Source organism: Pseudorca crassidens, chromosome 2, assembly GCF_039906515.1.
Source record: "Pseudorca crassidens isolate mPseCra1 chromosome 2, mPseCra1.hap1, whole genome shotgun sequence".
NCBI classification, from domain to species: domain Eukaryota; kingdom Metazoa; phylum Chordata; class Mammalia; order Artiodactyla; family Delphinidae; genus Pseudorca; species Pseudorca crassidens.
The window spans coordinates 21,886,956-21,908,546 of record NC_090297.1 but is presented as its reverse complement, the minus strand read 5'-3'; the positions used below and the strand labels follow the sequence as shown (position 1 = coordinate 21,908,546).

General features: G+C 42.6%; 1 protein-coding gene and 1 pseudogene across 9 annotated transcripts in view; one reads left to right on the top strand and one right to left on the bottom strand.

The window, feature by feature from the left end:
• The window catches only part of PTAFR (platelet activating factor receptor), a 37,106-nt gene extending 36,568 nt beyond the window's left edge, over positions 1–538 (top strand). For 4 of the 9 annotated variants that reach the window (XM_067725062.1, XM_067725053.1, XM_067725054.1 and 1 more), the window contains one exon: positions 8–538. The gene's annotated coding sequence lies outside the window, so the exon portion shown is untranslated. The remainder of the gene's footprint in view (positions 1–7) is intronic. The other 5 variants (XM_067725061.1, XM_067725060.1, XM_067725059.1 and 2 more) reach the window with 4 other exon arrangements.
• A 16,942-nt stretch (positions 539–17,480) lies between these two features.
• Positions 17,481–18,388, bottom strand: LOC137208735 (translationally-controlled tumor protein pseudogene; annotated as a pseudogene).
• Positions 18,389–21,591: the final 3,203 nt, after the last annotated feature.

The following is a 21,591-nucleotide window of genomic DNA, read 5'->3' as shown; positions in this document are numbered from 1 at the left end:
GTGTGAGGTGTGTGTGTGTGAGAGGTGTGAGTGTGTGTGTGAGAGGTGTGCGTGTGTGTGTGTGTGAGGTGTGTGAGTGTGGCCAGCGGGCCAGGGTTGAGGGAGGCACCTGCATGAATGTAGTAGAGAAAACGGCTCTGCTCAAAGAGAAGACAGAGGTGTGCAGAGCAAGGCAGAGACCGGGGGGACCGCAGGGGCCTGGAGAGAGGAGGCGCCGTGCTTCCAGGGGCCTGCTGGCTCCCTTCCTCCAGGCCCAGCCCTTCTCAAAGCTCAACATCTGCGCTGCTTCCTTCGGGTCCTTGTGAGATTCCCTTTTAGGATACATTCTCTTATTTTGCTTAAGCTGATTTGAGTGATTATCTATTACTTGCAACCGAAAGAGTTCTGAATGAGATAACTGCTTGTATGCTAAAGCACAGTGTTTCTTGAATTTCAGCCGTTTGTGTACTCCCCTCGTAAATTTTGCAATATCCATGTACCATCTGTATGTTTACTCAAGAAATATATTTCTCTAAATCGAGTCACTTTTTAAAACTTTCACCTGTTTAAAAGAATGCTTTAGAACTAAATTGTAAATGAAAACAAATGCCACCTGCCACACATAGAAGGTAAAAATAAACACAAAACACAAATATTAAAATCAAGGGACTTCCCTGGTGGCGCAGTAGTTAAGAATCCGCCTGCCAATGCAGGCGACACAGGTTCAAGCCCTGGTCCGGGAAGATCTCACATGTCGCAGAGCATGCGTCACAACTACTGAGCCTGCGCTCTAGAGCCCACGTGCCACAACTACTGAGCCTGCAAGCCACAATTACTGAAGCCCGCGCACCTAGAACCCATGCTCTGCAACAAGAGAAGCCACTGCAATGAGAAGCCCGTGCACTGCAACAAAGAGTAACCTCCGCTCGCCGCAAGTAGAGAAAGCCCGCGTGCAGCAATGAAGACTCAACGCAGCCAAAAATAAATAAATAAAATAAAATAAATAAATTTATTTTAAAAAAAAGAAAAAAAGAAAATCAAAATGCTCTTGGTGTCCTGTTTACAGTCACCTCATATGCCCCACAAGTTGCATAGCACACTTTAGGAAACATTGCTATTATATAAAGTACACAGGTTCTGCATTCAGTAAGTGCTCAATAAAGAGACAGGCAGTTCCGAGATGGTATCTTGTGATTGCTCCCTTGCTTCTCTCAGAACGTTGCTCCAACACACAAGCCAGGGTCTCACTCCCATCCAGGCCCAGGGGAGGTGGTAATTTTAGGTTGTAGCTCATGCTACGGCTCTGATGATTGCCTCACCACTCTGAATACAACCACCTTTACTGCCCCTGTGACCTCTGCCTGGTTGTGACCTTCTCAGATGCTTTCTCTTCTTTTTGACCCAGCCCAGAACACCTCTTCGAGGCAGCCTTCCTGAATTCCTCTAGACAGGTTAATTGACCTAGCAGCATTTTAGGTCTGGGAGGGTGCAACTTTTTTATACCCTAATAACTATTGAAGTTTATCCATTTCAATGTATTCTTTCCTACCCTGGGGGCAGGAACTGAATCTTTCTTTGTTTTAATCGAAGTATAGTTGCAGGAACTGAATCATAATCAGTGTATCCACATTTCTCATGTGACGCCTAGAAATGAGCTGTCTATCTCCAAAGCTTCCTGCTTCCCCAGGGTGCAGCATAAGCACACATTGACGTACACATGCACTTATTGTGAAAGGGTTTAAGAGGACTCTCTACAGACAGACAAGGAAGGAATTTAATATATATTTTTCTGGAGTTCTACATCCATATTTAAAAAAAGATGTCAGGGATTTTCAGAGGATCAGAACCTTTTGAAGCTGGTAGGGTCCAGTTCCTCCATCTTACTAAGAGGAACATGGGGCTCAGAGGGGCCATGTGATTGCAGAAGTTACATAGCGTGGAATGCACTTGTGTCTCTCCCTTCTTGCAACGGTGACAGGATTACCAGAAAAGCTGAGTTATAGTTCTTTTAATGAAACATCACCAATCAGGATTTCCAACCCATGTTGGACATCACGAAATCCTCACCCTGCATTTTCCCCTGATCTCAGCCTTGACCCCAGGGAACCACCAGTGATCTCACTTAGAGAACATTCGCTCAGGCAAGACCTGGCCCCTTACCTCATCCAGATGAATCGTAGACACAAGAGTGGTAAGTGTAGGTCACAGCTGACTAGAACTGGGCACATTTATGCCTATTTTTACTCATCTATGCTATATCTGTGCTTAAGACCTGAGGCCACAAACAGATATAATAAAACCCTCTTGTTAAAACACCTGGTTTTTGTGCAGACTTGGTATTTCTGTAATGCAAATCATGTTTTCCCTATCAGCAAGCCATCCTCCCATCTACCCAGTCATCCATCCATCCATCCATCCATCCACCTGTCCATCTAGGTATCCAACAAATACCTATGGAGTACCTGTTCTGGTCCAGTAACTATGCTAACTACAGTTTTTGTCTACTGCCTCACTGTAACCTCACACCCTCCTTGAAAGTTAAGTGATTCAATCCCCACAGAAACGAATAAAATAAATAAGGACCTGAGCTGACTGAGTAAGGCAGTGGATGACTCCCAGGTACTTGGTACAGAAGGAGAGGGCCTACTTTTTGGTGAGCCCCAGATATTTGCTTGCCACTTTCACAAATCTTATCTCACTGAGTCCTCACAACTACTGTACAGAAATGATATTTTTCGTGCTCATTTTACAGATGGGGGAATTGAGGCTTAGAGGGTTTCAGTGATTTGTAAGTGTACATGAGCCAGCAAGCAGCAGAATAATATTCAAACCCAGATCTGCCTCAGTAAATATGGGTCCCTTCCCTTCTTTCCTCTCCCTGTTTGACAGTACCCTCACTCAAGCCCTTCTAGGTACTGTCCTAGCTTTGATGTGTGCTGGGGTAGGGGTCTCTTGAGGGGAATAGCAGTTGGTGAAGGGTCTACCTTGCTGTCTGAGGGCTCCTGTGCTCCCCATGCAGGCCGAAGCCCCAGCAGCAATGACTTTTTTCCAGGCTGAGGCTTCTGTGGTCAGTTAGAGAGGGCACTCCTGCAGTGGATGGTATATGTGAACGCAGTGTTACAAAGAGCTTCTGAAGCCAGAGTGCCATTGTTACTGAAGCTAGAAGGTCACCTGGATCCTGACATTTCTGCAAGAGGAGGGGAAGGGGTGAGTGAATAGTCAACAGCTGCTAAGCACAGACCGTGTGGCAGGCACTGTGAAAGGAACGTCGTGTCCTTTCCTGTGGTTGGAACTGACTCTTTCCTCTGCCTGAATTACTCTTTCCCCCACATATCCCTACGACTCACTCCCTCGCCTCCAAGACCTTTCTCAAATGTCCCCTTCTCAGTGAGGCCTGAGACCACCTCATTTAAAACAGAAGCTGAGAGAGTAAAGTGCTTCCCCAAGGCCACACAGCAATCAGCTGGGTCATGTCCAAGGGCCATGCACTTTCCATTCTATCACATTGACTTCCTCTGCAGACATCCTTCATGACATAGGATGTGAAGGCTCATATCTTCCTATTTTCCAGATAAGAAAAACAAGTATCAAGGAGGGAAATGACTTATCCAAGGCCACATAGCAATAACTTGGTAGAACTGAGATGCGTAGATTCTTTTTTTACCTCCATTTTGCAAGACACTTCTCACATCCATTTTTCCATCTGAATGCATGTTATTTCCCTTCATCACCATTCTCCAGTCCCATCCTCCATGGTAGCTCTAGCATGTTCAATATCTTTGGCTTTTATGTACCCTTGGAAAATGTAGTGTTATTTTTCATGCATATTCATTTAAAATTTACATAAAAGGTATGATTTACGTAAATTGGGCTATGGACCTCATTCTGTTTCTCATTTTTTTTCCCACTCAGCATTGCTTTTACGATGTAACCATGTTAAAGTGTGTGCATCTGGTTCATTGATGTAAACATCTGTCTTGTCCTCCATCATGGGCATCTACATTTTACTTACATATTCCCCTGGCAATGGACACTTCGATTGCCTTCAACTCCCTCTTCTACAAATGATGTTGTGAGGAGAGCCTTCCAGATGTTCCCCTATGGACCAGTGTAAGAATTTCCCCGAATGTACACCCAGTGGTGACACTTATACTTAACTGGGTAAAGAGCTGCCGAATTTCTTCTGGAACGGCTGCACCAGGCTATGCTCCCACCCATAATGACATGAGAGTTTCTATTTCCCCGAATCTTCACCCACACTTGATGTTGTCCAACTTTCAAACTTCTGGTAAGTGTAAAGTGAAAACTTGTTTTCAGTTTGAATTTCTGTCAGATTGCTAATGGGTTTGTAATCATGTTCTTGTTAGTCATTTGAGTTTGAATGCAGATTAATTCCGACTCCAAAGCCCACAAAGTGTCACACTGTGATCGGTAAAGTAGCCACTGGGTCTGCATGGCCAGGGTTCAATTTCTGGCTCCACCTAGTCTGTGATTTAACCTCTGTGGGCCTCTGTTTCTCCATCTGTAAAATGGGAATAATTTTACTGTCAACAAAATAGGGTGGTTTCAAGGATTTAAAATTGCTTAGAACAGTGCCTGGCACAGAATAAGTACTTAGTAAACGCTATATCCTGTCCTGACAGATTGTGTTGTTCTCCATGCAGCCTCCTTTTCCACTCTCCCCATCTCCTGCCACCTCCCTGACACCTTTTCATGAAGTTCATATTGCATATTCATATGAATTTTCCTTAGAATTGTGAAACCGTTAAAAAAAAGTGTTAAAAACAAGACAACAGACCCAAAATGGAGTAACTTATGTTAAACCCCAAGTCACCAAACCAAGACTTAATACCTAACTTGATTGCAGTTTCAACCTCTCCCAGGAATGGAATCTTAAACCAGTCAATCTGAAATTACCTAAACAGCACTAGTGAGGTCATCTGCCTGATACACCCTTGCCTTCCCTGGCCCCTAAAGGAAGGTGACCTTGCCACAAACAATCTGCTTTCTGTAGTAAAACTTCCTTGTCCCTGCTCCCTTCTGCCTATAAAAATCTTTCTTTTTGTACAGCTCCTTTCTGTCTGTTAGATGGGGTGCTGCCTGATTCATGAATCATTGAATAAAGCCAATAAGATCTTTATAATCTACTCAGTTAAATTTCGTTTTTTAACAAGAGGAACAGAGTGTGATTAGCCTGGCTTTCTTTCTTTCTTTTTTTTTTTGCGGTACGCGGGGCGGGGGGCCTCTCACTGTCGTGGCCTCTCCCGTTGCGGAGCACAGGCTCTGGACGCGCAGGCTCAGCGGCCATGGCTCACGGGCCCAGCTGCTCCGTGGCATGTGGGATCCTCCCGGACCGGGGCACGAACCCGTGTCCTCTGCATCGGCAGGTGGACTCTCAACCACTGCGCCACCAGGGAAGCCCAGCCTGGCTTTCTTTTTATTTAACTTCCCAAGTCATTCTAAAATACATTCAGAGAGCTTCTCTGGTGGTGCAGTAGTTATGAATCCACCTGCCAATGCAGGGGACGTGGGTTCGAGCTCGGGTCCGGGAAGATCCCACATGCTGTGGAGCAACTAAGTCTGTGCGCCACAACTACTGAGCCTGCGTTCTAGAGCCTGTGAGCCACAACTACTGAAGCCCACGTGCCTAGAACCTGTGCTCCACAACAAGAGAAGCCACCGCAGTAACAAGCCAGTGCACTGCGACGAAGAGTAACCCCTGCTCACCACAACTAGAGAAAGCCCGCTCACAGCAATGAAGACCCAATGCAGCCAAAAATAAATAAATAAATAAACAAAAATAAAATAAAATAAAATACATTCAGAGAGTGTTTTAAGAAGACCTGCCACATGCGTGAGTCAGGGGATTTTGGCCTTGGGAAGGAAATGATGAATCAGTTCCTTAAAAGAAAGGATGGGGTATTAAAGGACACTATCAACAGTGTTAAAAGGCAACCCATTGAATGGGAGAAATTATTTGCAAATCATATATCTGATAAGAGATTTATATGCAGAATATAAAGAGCTCCTACAACTCAACAATAAAAAACAGACAAGTCATTTAAGAAATGGGTTAAAGGACTTGAATAGATATTTCTCCATAGAAGATATACAGATGGCTAACAAGCACATGAAAAAATGCTCATTATCACTGATCGCTAGGGAAATGCAAATCAAAACCATGATGAGATGAAAACAGAAGATAACAAGAGTTGGCAATGCTGTGGAGAAATGGAATCCTGTGCATTGCTGGTTGGAATGTAAAACAATGCAGCTGCTGTGGAAAACAGCACGTAGTTCCTCAAAAACGTAAACACAGAATTACCATATGACCCTGTAATTCCACTTCTGGTTATATATCCAAAAGAACTGAAGGCAGGGACTTTAACACCACGGTTCATAGCAGCAATATTTAAAATAGCCAAAGATGGAAGCAACCTCAGTGTCCACTGAGGGATGAATGGGTAAACAAAATGTAGTGTATACACACCATGGGATATTATTCAGCCGTAAAAAGGAAGGAAATTCTTGGGCTTCCCCCGTGGCACAGTGGTTGGGAGTCTGCCTGCCAATGCAGGTGACATGGGTACGAGCCTTGGTCCGGGAGGATCCCACATGCCACAGAGCAGATGGGCCCATGTGCCACAGCTGCTGAGCCTGCGCTCTGGAGCCTGTGAACCACTAAAGCTGAGCTCACGCGCCTAGAGCCCGTGCTCTGTGATGAGAGAGGCCACCACAATGAGAAGCCTGTGCACCACAATGAAGAGTGGCCCCCCTCGCCACGACTGGAGAGAGACCGCACGCAGTGATGAAGACCCAATGCAGCCAAAAATAAATAAATTTAAAAAATTAAAATTAAAAAAAGAAAAAATTCCTTTAAAAAAAAAAGGAAAGAAATTCTTACACATGCTACAGTGTGGATGAACCTTGAGGACATTACAATAAGTGAAATAAGCCAGTCAAAAAAAATATACTGTATGATTCCACTTGTATGAGGTGCCTAGAGCAGTAAGTTCATAGAAACAGAAAGTAGAATGGTGGTTACAAAGGGTGGGGGAGAGGGGAATGGGGAATTAGTGTTTAATGGCTTTGGAGTTTCAGTTTGGGAAGATGAAAAAGTTTTAGAGATGGATGGTGGTGATCGGTGCACAATAATCTGTAAGTGTCACTAAACTGTACACTTAAAAATGGCTACAGTAGGGCTTCCCTAGTGGCGCAGTGGTTAAGAATCTGCCTGCCAATGCGGGGGACACGGGTTCAAGCCCTGGTCTGGGAAGATCCCACATGCCGTGGAGCAACTAAGCCCATGCACCACAACTACTGAGCCTGCGCTCTTCAGCCCATGTGTCACAGCTACTGAAGCCCACACACGTAAAGCCCATAGTCTGCAACAAGAGAAACCACCACAATGAGAAGCCCGTGCACCACAACGAAGAGTAGCCCCCTCTCGCTGCAACTAGAGAAAGCCCACGCACAGCAACAAAAACCAAACGCAACCAAAAATAAATAAATAAATAAATTTATTAAAGGAAAAAAAAGAAAAGTTATTTTTTTTAAAATGGCTGAGATTAGGAACCAAGATGGCAGAGTAGAAGGACGTGCTCTCACTCCCTCTTGTGAGAACACCAGAATCACAGCTAGCTGCTGGACAATCATCGACAGGAGGACACTGGAACTCACCAAAAAAGATACTCCACATCCAGAGACAAAGGAGAAGCTGCAATGAGATGGTACGAGGGGTGCAATCACAGTAAAAGCAAATTCCATAACTGCTGGGTGGGTGACTCACAAACTGGAGAACACTTATACCACAGAAGTCCACCCATTAGAGTGAAGGTTCTGAGCCCCACGTCAGGTTCCCAACTTGGGGGTCCGGCAACGGGAGGAAGAATCCCTAGAGAATCAGACTTTGAAGGCTAGTGGGATTTGATTGCAGGACTTCGACAGGACTGGGGGAAACAGAGACTCCACTCTTGGAGGGCACACACAAAGTAGTGTACGCATCAGGACCCAGGGGAAGGAGCAGTGACCCCAGGGGAGACTGAACCAGACCTACTTGCTAGTGTTGGAGGGTCTCCTGCAGAGGTGGGCAGTGGCTGTGGCTCACTGTGGGGACAAGGACACTGGCAGCAGAAGTTCTGGGAAGTACTCCTTGGCATTAGCCCTCGCAGAGTCTGCCATTAGGCCCAGCAAAGAGCCCAGGTAGGCTCCAGTGTTGGGTCGCCTCAGGCCAAACAACCAACAGAGAGGGAACCCAGCCCCACCCATCAGCAGACAACCAGATTAAAGTTTTACTGAACTCTGCCCACCAGTGCAACAGCCAGCTCTACCCAACACCAGTCCCTCCCATCACGAAACTTGCATAAGCCTCTTAGATAGCCTCATCCACCAGAGGGAAGAAAGCAGAAGCAAGAACTACAATCCTGCAGCCTGTGGAACAAAAACCACATTCACAGAAAGATAAACAAGATCAAAAGGCAGAGGGCTATGTACAAGATGAAGGAACAAGATAAAACCCCAGAAAAACAACTAAATGAAGTGGAGATAGACAACCTTCCAGAAAAAGAATTCAGAAGAATGATAGTGAAGATGATACAGGACCTCGGAAAAAGGATGGAGGCAAAGATCAAGAAAATGCCAGAAATGTTTAACAAAGACCTAGAAGAATTAAAGAACAAACAAACAGAGATGAACAATGCAATAACTGAAATGAAAACTGCATTAGAAGGAATCAATAGTAGAATAACTGAGGCAGAAGAACGGATAAGTGACCTGGAAGACAGAATGGTGGAATTCACTGCCGCAGAACAGAATAAAGAAAAAAGAATGAAAAGAAATGAAGACAGCCTAAGAGACCTCTGGGACAACATTAAGCGCAACAACATTCACATTATAGGGGTCCCAGAAGGAGAAGAGAGAGAGAAAGGACCCGAGAAAATATCTGAAGAGATTTTAGTCGAAAACTTCCCTAACATGGGAAAGGAAATGGCCACCCAAGTCCAGGAAGCACAGAGAGTCCCAGGCAGGATAAACCCAAAGAGAAACACGCCGAGACACATAGTAATCAAACTGGCAAAAAGTAAAGACAGAAAAAATTATTGAAAGAAGCAAGGGAAAAACAACAAATAACACACAAGGGAACTCCCATAAGGTTAACAGCTGATTTCACAGCAGAAACTTTGCAATCGAGAAGGGAGTGGCATGATATACTTAAAGTGATGAAAGGGAAGAACCTACCACCAAGATTACTCTACCTGGCAAGGATCTCATTCAGATTCGATGGAGAAATCAAAAGCTTTACAGACAAGCAAAAGCTAAGAGAATTCAGCACCACCAAACCAGCTCTACAACAAATGCTAAAGGAACTTCTCTAAGTGGGAAACACAACAGAAGAAAAGGACCTACAAAAACAAACCCAAAGCAATTAAGAAAATTGTTATAGGGACAAACATATTGATAATTACCTTAAATGTGAATGGATTAAAGGCTCCAACCAAAAGACACAGGCTTGCTGAATGGATACAAAAACAAGACCCATCTATATGCTGTCTACAAGAGACCCACTTCAGACCTAGGGACACATACAGACTGAAAGTGAAGGGATGGAAAAAGATATTCCATGCAAATGGAAATCAAAAGAAAGCTGGAGTAGCAATACTCATATCAGATAAAATAGACTTTAAAATAAAGAATGTTACAAGAGACAAGGAAGGACACTACATAATGATCAAGGGATCAATCCAGGAAGAAGATAAAACAATTATAAATATATATGCACCCAACATAGGAGCACCTCAATACATAAGGCAACTGCTAAAAGCTATAAAAGAGGAAATCAACAGTAACACAATAATAGTGGGGGATATTAACACCTCACTTACACCAATGGACAGATCATCCAAAATGGAAATAAATAAGGAAACAGAAGCTTTAAAAGACACAATAGCCCAGATAGATTTAATTGATATTTATAGGACATTCCATCCAAAAACAGCAGATTACACTTTCTTCTCAAGTTTGCATGGAACATTCTCCAGGAGAGATCACATCTTGGGTCACAAATCAAGCCACAGTAAATTTAAGAAAATTGAAATCATATCAAGCATCTTTTCGGACCACAACACTATGAGATTAGAAATGAATTACAGGGAAAAAAAGTAAAAAACACAAACACAAGGAGGCTAAATAATATGTTACTAATAACCAAGAGATCACTGAAGAAACCAAAGAGGAAATCAAAAGATACCTAGAGACAAATGACAATGAAAACACAACGATCCAAAACCTATAGGATGCAGAAAAAGCAGTTCTAAGAGGGAAGTTTATAGCTATACAAGCCTACCTCAAGAAATAAGAAAAATCTCAAATAAACAATCTAACCTTACACCTAAAGGAATTAGAGTAAAAAGAACAAAGCCCAAAGTTAGCAGGAAAGAAATCATAAAGATCAGAGCAGAAATAAATGAAATAGAAACAAAGAAAACAATAGCAAAAATCAATAAAACTAAAAGTTGGTTCTTTGAGAAGATACGCAAAATTGATAAACCATTAGCCAGACTCATCAAGAAAAAGAGGGAGAGGACTCAAATCAATAAAATTAGAAATGAAAAAGGAGAAATTACGACACCGAAGAAATACAAAGCATCCTAAGAGGCTACTACAAGCAACTCTAGCCAATAAAATGGGCAACCTGGAAGAAATGGACAAATTCTTAGAAAGGTATAACGTTCCAAGACTGAACCAGGAAGAAATAGAAAATATGAACAGACAAATCACAAGTAATTTAATTGAAACTTTGATTAAAAATCTTCCAACCAAAAAATGTCCAGGACCAGATAGCTTCACAGGTGAATTTTTTTTTGTGTGTGTGGTACGCGAGCCTCCCACTGCTGTGGCCCCTCCCGTTGTGGAGCACAGGCTCTGGACGCGCAGGCTCAGCGGCCATGGCTCACGGGGCCAGCTGCTCCACGGCATGTGCGATCTTACCGGACCGGGGCATGAACCCGTGTCCCCTGCATCAGCAGGTGGACTCTCAACCACTATGCCACCAAGGAAGCCCTCACAGGTGAATTTTATCAAACACTTAGAGAAGAGCTAACACTCATCCTTCTCAAACTCTTCCAAAAAATTGCAGAGGAAGGAACACTCTCAAACTCATTCTATGAGGCCATTATCAACCTGATACAAAAACCAGTCAAAGATACTACAAAAAGAGAAAATTACAGACCAATATCACTGATGATCATAGATACAAAAATCCTCAACAAAATACTGGCAAACAGAATCCAACAACACATTAAAAGGTTCATACACCATGATCAGGTGGAATTTATCCCAGTGATGCAAGGATTCTTCAATATACACAAATCGATCAAGGTGATAAACCTTATTAACAGACTGAAGAATAAAAACCATATGATCGTCTCAAGAGATGCAGAAAAAGCTTTTGACAAAATTCAACACCCATTTATGATAAAAACTCTCCAGAAAGTGGGCATAGAGGGAATCTACCTCTACATAATAAAGGCCATATATGACAAACCCACAGCCAACATCATTCTCAATTGTGAAAAACTGAAAGCATTTCCTCTAAGATCAGGGACAAGACAAGGACGTCCACTCTTGCCACTATTATTCAACATAGTTTTGGAAGTCCTAGCCATGGCAATCAGAGAAGAAAAAGAAATAAAAGGAATCCAAATTGGAAAAGAACAAGTAAAACTGTCACTGTTTGCAGCTGACACTATACATACAGAATCCTAAAGATGCCACCAGAAAACTACTAGAGCTAATCAATGAATTTGGTAAAGTTGCAGGATACAAAATTAATGCACAGAAATCTCTTGCATTCCTATACACTAATGATGAAAAATCTGGAAGAGAAATTAAGGAACCACTCCCATTTACCATTGCAACAATAAGAATAAAATACCTAGGAATAAACCTACCTAGGGAGACAAAAGACCTGTATGCAGAAAACTACAAGACACTGCTGAAAGAAATTAAAAATGATACACACAGATGGAGAGGTATACCATGTTCTTGGATTGGAAGAATCAATATTGTGAAAATGACTATACTACCCAAAGCACCCTACAGATTCAATGCAATCCCTATCAAATTACCAATGGCATTTTTAACGGAACTAGAACCAAAAATCTTAAAATTTGTATGGAAACAAAAAAGACCCCAAATAGTCAAAGCAGTCTTGAGGGGAAAAAACGGAGGTGGAGGAATCAGACTCCCTGACTTCAGACTATAGTACAAAGCTACAGTAATCAAGACAATATGGTACTGGCACAAAAACAGAAACATAGATCAATGGAACAAGATAGAAAGCCCAGAGATAAACCCACACACCTATGGTCAACTAATCTATGACAAAGGAGGCAAGGATATACAATGGAGAAAAGACAGTCTGTTCAATAAGTGGTGCTGGGAAAACTGGACAGCTACATGTAAAAGAATGAAATTAGAACACTCCCTAACACCATACACAAAAATAAACTCAAAATGGATTAGAGACCTAAATGTAAGACCGGACACTATAAAACTCTTAGAGGAAAACACAGGAAGAACACTCTTTGACATAAATCACAGCAAGATCTTTTTTGATCCACCTCCTAGAGTAACAGAAATAAAAACAAAAATAAACAAATGAGACCTAATGAAACTTCTAAGCTTTTGCACAGCAAAGGAAACCATAAACAAGACAAAAAGACAACCCTCAGAATGGGAGAAAGTAATTGCAAACAAATCAATGGACAAAGGATTAATCTCCAAAATATATCAACAGCTCATGCAGCTCAATATTAAAAAAACAAACAACGCAGTCCAAAAATGGGCAGAAGACCTAAATGAACATTTCTCCAAAGAAGACATACAGATGGCCAAGATGCACATGAAAAGCTGCTCAACATCACTAATTATTAGAGAAATGCAAATCAAAACTACAATGAGGTATCATCTCACACCAGTTAGAATGGGCATCATCAGAAGAGCTATAAACAACAAGTGCTGGAGAGGGTGTGGAGAAAGGGAACCCTCTTGAACTGTTGGTGGGAATGTAAATTGATATAGCCACTATGGAGAACAGTATGGAGGTTCCTTAAAAAACTAAAAATAGAATTACCATATGACCCAGCAATCCCACTACTGGGCATATACCCAGAGAAAACCATAATTCAAAAAGATATATACACCCCAATGTTCATTGCAGCACTATTTACAATATCCAGGTCATGGAAGCACCCAGATGCCCATTGACAGACGAATGGATAAAGAAGATGTGGTGCATTATATACAATGGAATATTACTCAGCCACAAAAAGGAACAAAATTGGGTCATTTGTAGAAACGTGTATGGATCTAGAGACTGTCATTCAGAGTGAAGTAAGTCAGAAAGAGAAAAATAAATATCGTATATTAACGTATGTATGTGGAACCTAGAAAAATGAACCTGTTTGCAGGGCAGAAATTGAGACACAGATGTAGACAACAAACATATGGACACCAAGGATGTAAAGCGGCGGTGGGGGAGGGGTTGGTGTGATGAATTGGGTGATTGGGATTGACATGTATACACTGATGTGTATAAAATTGATGACTAATAAGGACCTGCTGTATAAAAAAATAAATAAAATAAAATTTAAAAAAAAGAATTGGATAAAGTGTCAAAGGGAGAATTGTTTTAGAATTCAATGTCAGGACTTCAATTTCCTTTGAATAGACCCCTTATTGAGTTCAAAGAAATCAGAATAATGCCAGAGGATTATTACAAGAGCAGGTCATTTTCCTCTGGGAGTGAGAAGAAGAGCTATCTAAAATAATTTAAAAGTCTAAAACGTCCGAGCAGCAAAACAGCAGGAAATAAAGTGAAGGATTGAGTAAACTAATATTAATAATTTTAAAAGTATTAAAAATTATAATAGATTCTAGGTATGAAGATCAAGATTAAATTTCCATAAAAAGCAATAAAATTCCTTTGCAAAACTTAATAAATCAAATTACAAAATGACCCCAAAAAATGGCTACAATAGTCAATTTTATGTTAACACACACACACAAAAGTTGGAAAAAAGTGGGGGGAGGATGGGGTAGGAAGAAGTGAGGTAAGGGGAGAGAAATTCAGACTTCCAAAGGAGCTGTTCTTACAGTGGGTCCAGCATGTTCAAGGTGGGGTTGCCTGCCATGGAGTCAACAAACTCTGCCTGAGTTACTGTGTGTGAAAGAGCTTAGTCAGTAAAATTCTATACATATGTAATATTTTTGGTACATGTGGCTGTCTGAGGCAGCATGGCCTCATGAAAAGAAAATGGGTGTGGGCATATATATATGTATATACACAATGGAATAGTACTCAGCCACAAAAAAGCATGAAATGATGCCATCTGCAGCCACATGGATAGACCTAGAGATTGTCAGACTGAGTGAAGTAAGTCAGAGAAAGATAAATATCATATGATACCGTTTATATGTGGAATCTAAAAAAATGCCACAAATGAACCTATTTACAAAACAGAAATAGGGTCACAGATGTAGAAAACAAACTTATGGTTACCAAGTGGGGGAAGGGGGGTGGGAGGGATAAATTGGGAGATTGGGTTTGATATATACAGGCTACTATATATAAAATAGATAACTAATGAGAACCTACTGTATAGCACAGGGAACTCTACTCAGTACTCTGTAATGACTTATATGGGACTAGAATCTAAAAAAGAGTGGATATATGTATATGGATAACTGATTCACTTTGCTGCACAGCAGAAACTAACACCACAGTGTAAATCAACTATACTCCAATAAAAATTAGTTTAAAAAAAAGAGAATGGGTTTCCTTCTTTCATTCCCCAATGTTTAATGATTGCCCATCATAGGTAGCACTCTGCCATGTGCTGTGGGGACAGAAAAAGATAAAGTCTCTGCCTTCACACTCCAGCAAGTGGCAGATGTGTTAAAAATGCAATAGTATGTTATGTCTGCTATTCAGTGGTGCTAGAGCTGGGTCATCCTGGCTTGTGAGGGTCTACTGTGAGCATCTCTTCCCAACTCTGTGTTCAGAGATGTCATGTTGGTAGCTTGACTGAGTATTTACACCACAGAAATTAGCAAATGCTACAAATCTTTTGAATCTCAGCTCCGTCACTGGCTGTGCAATCCTGGGTGAATCACTTCACCTCCCCAGCCTTGGTTTCCTTATTTGTAAAATGGATATAGTAAATGTTGGTTCTTTTCTCTTTCCTAGGGAGAGGATGATTTGACACTTGGAATGCAAATCGGTTGTTCTTGGATGACAGGAAGCTCATTTCTCCTCAGATCAACTGCTGATACCCCTACCGTATCTCCTCAACCGGCACTGATGTTGCCCCAGGCTGGGCATTGTCCAGGGAGGGCAGTAACTTATAGTGCCCTGGCTTATTATGTACCCTGTGGGCACTAGGGAGAGGGAGGGGGAGACTAGAAACGGAGGAGATGGTCATTGCTCTCTGCAGTTCATTGTTTCATTGTTTATAGCAATACTTGATCTCACGGCCTGCAACATTATGGATGTTTCACAACGAATGAATTCTAATTACAGCAGCAGCCAAAAATTGTTCAGGAAGGCAAGATGGGGAATGCGGAAGAACCCTGGCCTTGGAGTTAGATCTAGATTTGTCTCCCACTTCTGTCATCACTAGTTGTTTGGCCTTAGGTAACTGAATGCCTATCTCTGAGCCTCATTTTCTCCAATTGTAAAAATGGGGGTGATGACAACTACTGCAGCGATGTGTTAGAAGGTGAGGGGGAGGCAATGGAGACAAAACCATTTTGTAACCTGTCAAGGACCATTACATGGGCCATCGAATGTGAGCAGTTAATTGCGGCAATATTGCCGGTTACCTAATATCTATTCTCTCCCTACTCCAAAACAGAACCCCTATTTTTAAAAAATAAATTTATTTATTTTTGGCTGCATTGGGTCTTCGGTGCTGTGCATGCTTTCTCTAGTTGTGGCGAGCAGGGGCTACTCTTCGTTGCGGTGTGGTGGCTCTAGGCGCACGGGCTTCAGTAGTTGTGGCACGTGGGCTCAGTGGTGTGGCGCGCGGGCTTTGGAGCGCAGGCTCAGTAGTGGTGGAGCACGGGCTTAGTTGCTCTGCTGCATGTGGGATCTTCCTGGACCAGGGCTCGAACACGTGTCCCCTGCATTGGCAGACAGATTCTTAACCACTGTACCACCAGGGAAGTCCCAGAACCCTTATGTTATTGGCAGTAACAATGCATCCAGCTTAAAGACTATACTTCCTTACAGCCTCGGGGAGCCAGCCTTGTGACTAAGTTCCAGCTAATGAGATGTAAGTAAAAGGTTTTTATGGAGTGTACTTGCTTTACAATGTTGTGTCAGTTTCTGCTGTATAGCAAAGTGAGTCAGTTATACATATACATATATCCACTGTTTTTTAGATTTCCTTCCCATTTAGGTCACTACAGAGTGTTGAGTAGACTTTCCTGTGCAGTATACACAGTATTCTATACAGTAGGTTCTCATTAGTTATCTATGTTATATATAGTACTGTGTATATGTCAGTCTCAGTCTCCCAGTTCATCCCACCCCTCCTTCCCCCCTTGGTAACCATAAGTTTGTTTTCTACATCTGTGACTCTATTTCTGCTTTGCAAATAAGTTCATCTGTACCATTTTTCTAGATTCCACATATAAGTAATATACGATACTTGTCTTTCTCTTTCTGACTTACTTTAGAGATGTAAGTGAAAGAGCTGATAGGACTTCTGGAAATGTTACTTCAAGGGAGTTGACTCAGCTAAGTGAGCCTCTTCTGCCTGTGCCTCCTTTCTCTTCTCACCTGGAATTTGTTACTCCAACGGCTGTCTTTGGCCTTGAAGTGACCTTGAAAATGGAAGTTCTTTGCCGTGATGGTAGAAGAGAATGATACAAGGAGCCTGGGCCCGTGATACTGGTGGCGTACCATCCCCGCCCTCTATTGCCTACTTCTGGGCCACTTCTATTTGAGAGAGAAATAAAATTCTCTCTTGTTTAAGTCTCTGCTGTTTTGGATTTCCTGTTACATGCAGCTAAATCTAACCTATATGAATATTTCTGCATGGAGCTGTAGGAGACTAGAGGGGAGAGGAACCACCTCTGGGAGCACTTGCCCTGGGCTCAAATGGTTTACACGTTTATGAGGTTTCAGTGTTTCCACTTCTCAGCAGCATTTGACTCTGTTAACCATTCCTTTCTTCTTAAAACTCTTATCACCTGGCTTCTGTGACCTCACATCTCCTGGTGTTTGTGGGGTCTCTTTTATTGTTTGTTTTTTGTTTAGTTTAAATGCATTTCGTGTTTTAGACAACCTACATGACATGTTTTGTGGTTTTCTTCCTCAAAAACAATGCCTCTACTCCAAATAAAACAATGTCAAAATAAATGAAGAGTTCAAGGTGACATCAGTCCCATTTGTCTAAGTCCTGGTGTTGTGTGGATGAAAGGCAGCAGCCAGCCAGTTATGACGATAGGTGATAGATCTGAAGTAACAGCCAAATCTGTTCACATTTTTCCATCCCTAAGCCTTCCCTAAAGAAAATCATACATGGGGTCACACCATCCTCACGGTAGTCCAGCAGAGCAGCCATGCCATCTGGACTTATGTTTTCACCAGTAAAGAACTGATCGTTTTTGAAATTAGCAAGGATGTGTTTGATTTGTTCTGCAGCCCCTGTCGTAAAGGTTTTACTCTTTCTGATCTCTGTTCTTCAAGTTTCCCTTTGATTGACTTCATATAATTTTGATGTACATTTTTTAAAAAAAATAAATTTATTAATTTATTTTTGGCTGCATTGGGTCTTCGTTGCTGTGCGTGGGCTTTCTCTAGTTGAGGCGAGCGGGGGCTACTCTTCGTTGTGTTGCGTGGGCTTCTCATTGCGGTGGCTTCTCTTGTTGTGGAGCACGGGCTCTAGGTGCGTGGGCTCAGTAGTTGTGGCTTGTGGGCTCTAGAGTGCAGGCTCAGTAGTTGTGGCGCACGGGCTTAGTTGCTCAGTGGCATGTGGGATCTTCCCGGTCCAGTGCTCGAACCCCTGTCCCTAGCATCGGCAGGTGGATTCTTAACCACTGACCCACCAGGGAAGTCCCTGATGTACTTTTTGTGGGCTTCTCTTGTGAAGCTGGTTTCCTGCAAGTGACGGTTCATAACAATACCCACACCAGTGATTACTGTGCTTTCGGTACCTTCGCCCTCCCGGCCTTCAGCGGAGGCATTTCCACCAATGAGCAAGTCATCAGTGTTACCCTCTGTCCTACTATCTTCCCCTCCACCTGCAGATACAGCCCCCCACCCCACCCCCGTGACCTCCCGGATCTTGTAGATATCAGAGATCATCTCATCATGGTTGATGAGGTCCCGGTAGATGATCATGATGGGAAGGAGAGGGAGGCGCTAGCTTAGTAGGAGCCCAGAGCTCAGGGCAGCAGCGCACGGCAGAGAGTGGAGAGCGGTTGGAAAAGTGTGGCATCTCTTTGGGTTATCAAGTGACAGAAACCTTGACTTCTACTGGTTTCAACAACACCATCAAAAGAACATATTGTCTCAGTAACTCCAGAATAGTCCAGGAGTAGATGTTTGGACCCAGTTGAATAGAGGGGTTCAAACCATAGTATGAGTACTGGAATGACATTGAAAATATTTAACAACTGGCCTTGCTTTGTCATTGACCCTCAGAACAGTAAGAGGGAGTGTCCTGGAAGTCCCCTGCTGGTTCTGACATTAATTCTTCAGTTACCGGATCATGGGGAAGTTCAGGGATTGCAGAAGGGTGGCTAGGAGGAAGTGGCAAAGTCACTCTTATTCCCAGGGGGGTCTGGGCAGCATTTACTTACCAACAGAAATATTTCAACAATAATCAGCCATTCCAGTGCGTACCAGGTGAACAGCAGCCCTGTGTTAGGATCCGGTTACTCTTTTTCTTCCCTCTCTCAGCCGTACTATTCCATATGGACTCGGTTCTCAGACAGTCTCTCTCCCCTGGTTGTGAGATGGCTGCCAGTGGCTCCCAGGGCTGCGTGCTTCCTCCTTCACATTCAGCAAAGAGGGGTGAGGCCCTTTCCCCCAGCAGCCCTAGCGTAAATCCCGAGATTTGCTCTGATGGGGCTGGCTGAGATCATATGCCTGATTGATCAATGTGGCTGGCGGGGGAGGGGGTGGGATGGGAGACTGGCTTAGGCTATGTCACCTACCCCACCATTGGAGCCCCAGCTTAGAGTTAGCTTCTTTGGAGTATATAGGCTTAGAATTGAGCTGCTTTCCCCAAAGCAAAATTGGGGTACTGTTGTCAAAAGAAGAGGGGTCATGTATTGATTTCCTGCTGTATGTAACAAGTTACCACAAACGCAGTGGCTTCACACAACACAATTTATTCTCTTATAGTTCTGGAGGTCAGAAGTCTGAAATGGGTCTCATGGGGCTAAAACCAAGGTGTTGGCAGGTTGTGTTCCTAGGGGAGAATCCCTCCCCTTCCTTTTTCTAGCTCCTTGGCTTATGGCCACATCACTCCAGCTCCTGGTTCTGTTGTTAAGTTTCTTTCTCTGGCTCTGACCCTCTTTCCTCCCTTATATAAGGAGCCTTGTGATTTCATTGGGTCCACCTGGATAATCCAGGGTAATCTCCCTATTCAAAAATCCTTAATTTAATCATATCTGTGCAGCTCCTTTCACCATGTAGGGTAACATATTCACAGAGTCCAGGAATTCGAACATGGACATCTTTGGGCCAGGGAAATGGGGTAAGGGGGAGACTTTATTCTGCCTACCATGGAGTGCATGCTGGAAGGCAAAGGCAGTAAGTATCTATTTTCTCTGCTTTGTCCACCATCTGTCTGGCTACTCTTTTGTATCTTTTGCAGATTCAGCCTTCTTTACCTGACTTTACTTATGTATTTTTCTTGGCTTTTCTTTTCTTCTTTCTTTCTTTCTTCTTTTTTGGCTACGCAAGCAGCATGTAGGTTCCTAGTTCCCTGACCAGGGATTGAACCTGCACCCCTGCAGTGGAAGCATGAAGTATTAACCACTGGACCTCCAGGAAAGTCCCATGGCTTTTCTTTCTTTCTTTTTCTCTCTCTCTCTTTCTTTCTTTCTTTCTTTCTTTCTTTCTTTCTTCCTTCCTTCCTTCCTTTCTTTCTTTCTTTCATTTTATTGAAGTATAGTTGGTTTGCAATGTTGTGTTAATTTCTGCTGTACAGAAAAGTGATTCAGTTACACAAATACATATTCTTTTTCATATTCTTTTCCATTATGGTTTATTATAGGATATCAGATATAGTTCCCTGTGCTATACAGTAGGACCTCATTGTTTATCCATCCTATATACACTAGCTTGCATTTGCTAATCCCAAACTCCCAATCCTTCCCTCCCCCACCCCTCTCTGCTTTACTTGACTTTAAATATTGTTTCTCAAGTTTCAGCTCTAGACTTCTTCTATCCTCACTCTATATTCTCTCCCCAGGCAAGCCCACTGAGTCCAAGGCATAATTACTAACTATGGTTACCTATCCACATCTCTAGCCCAAACACCTCTGAGTCCAGACCAATTTATCTAAATGCCCACTTGACATCTCCACTTGGCTATCTTGATGGCCCTCCAAATTCAAGATGTCTCAAAGCTTCTCTCCAAACCAGGCCCCAAGTCAGTAAATGGCCCCACCATCCCTCCAGTTATGGCAGCCAGAAACCTGGACAATCATCCTTAATGTCCATCCTCTACCTCCCCTCAATCCAATCTTTGACTGAGTCTTTTCTTTTTTCTATTTATTTGATGGAATTTTATTTGTAGCAACAACAATCATTAAAACCAAGCAACAAACAAAAACAAAAATACCCTCCACTGAATGGGAATGGTACCTATTATTTGTCAAAACCCTTTCAGTGGAGTTTGACTGAGTTTTTCCATTTTACCTTCTTGATCTTAAATTCATCGATTTCTCTCAGTCTTCTCATCTTCCACTCCAAGCCGCCACCTCTGTCTAAACTGTTAACTCTTCTTGCCTGGACTTCTGCATTGGCCACCTAAACCAGTCTCTTGGGTCCATTATGACCTATCTCCAGTTTGTTCTCCATACCATTGCCAGGGTTATTTTTCCAAAATGCAAATCTGATCATTTAACTCACCCACTCAGAACACTTCACTGGCTTTCCATTGCTCTTAGGAGAGAGACCAAAACCCTTCCCATGGTAGCTAAGGCTTTGTGGGGTCTGCTCCCTGTCTATTTCTCTAGTCCTGCCTCTCTTCAAGAATCTATTGGTCTTTTACTTCTTTTTGTTCCTCAAACTTGCCATGTTATTTTTCATCATTTAACCAGGGCATACTCTGTGCAGTCTGCCAGACCTCTAACTCATCTTTTATATTTCCCACAGACCCTATTCAACCTCCTGGACTAGATCGAATTCTCCCATTATAAACTGTCAGTGAATTCCATTATAGACTCTGCATTTCACCTAGGTAGTGCTAACACAATTCCAATTTTCCGTTTACTTGTCTATTCATTTGATTAATACTTGTTGTCCCCAACACAACCACTATTAGTCTGTAAGCTCCAGGGGAGCAAGGGCTTTGTCTGTATCTGTTC